The following is a 782-nucleotide window of genomic DNA, read 5'->3' as shown; positions in this document are numbered from 1 at the left end:
GTTGTAGCTCACTAGTGAAAGATTTCAGTAACAACACTCATATGAGCAATCGATAAAAAGTTATGTTTATTTATGATATAATATATGTTACACAAATGTATATATATATGGATTAATTGCACTTTATGGCATAATTGTGTATGTACTTATATATAATCAAAAAGCCGTTGAAGAAATTTCTGTTTCTTAATTTCTTAATTATCGCAACATCAATATCAATTGCGTATATATAAATTTTCCATTGTTAAATGAAAGCTAAAGATTCTTCATTAGCACAGTTATCATTAAAAGTTTTATAGATCAAATATGAAATATTTTGGATAATGATTTTTTAATTACGAGAAGAGATATATATTTATTTCGATTTACTTATTTCATTAATATTTTTCCAATAAGACAAACGTTTGTATTACGTTATGTTATAGTCAATAAGAAAATATTTTAGTACATATAGTTTAATTGAGTTGTTAAATGTACATATATATAAAAATGCGCGATCTTAGTTTATATATTAACTTAAATAATAATTTTTATGTAACCAATATAAATTTACATGTGTGTTTTCTCATAATTTTACTAAAAGTATCGAGATTGAATGTTGCATTTTAATTTTATAGTGACCAATGACATACGTCATATTTAACATAAGCGTGTAAATCAGAGGAATTTTGACATCCGAAAAAATAATATCTTCTTACGATCAAATTTTCGATAAAAATTTGTACTTGCTATAGAATCCTAGAAACAATACCAAGAGAAAATGATTCTAGGTCAAATGACGA

This window comes from Formica exsecta, unplaced genomic scaffold, assembly GCF_003651465.1.
Source record: "Formica exsecta isolate Colony F162 unplaced genomic scaffold, ASM365146v1 scaffold121, whole genome shotgun sequence".
Lineage (NCBI taxonomy): Eukaryota > Metazoa > Arthropoda > Insecta > Hymenoptera > Formicidae > Formica > Formica exsecta.
The sequence above is the reverse complement of the archived record's forward strand: the minus strand, read 5'-3'. Positions refer to the sequence as shown.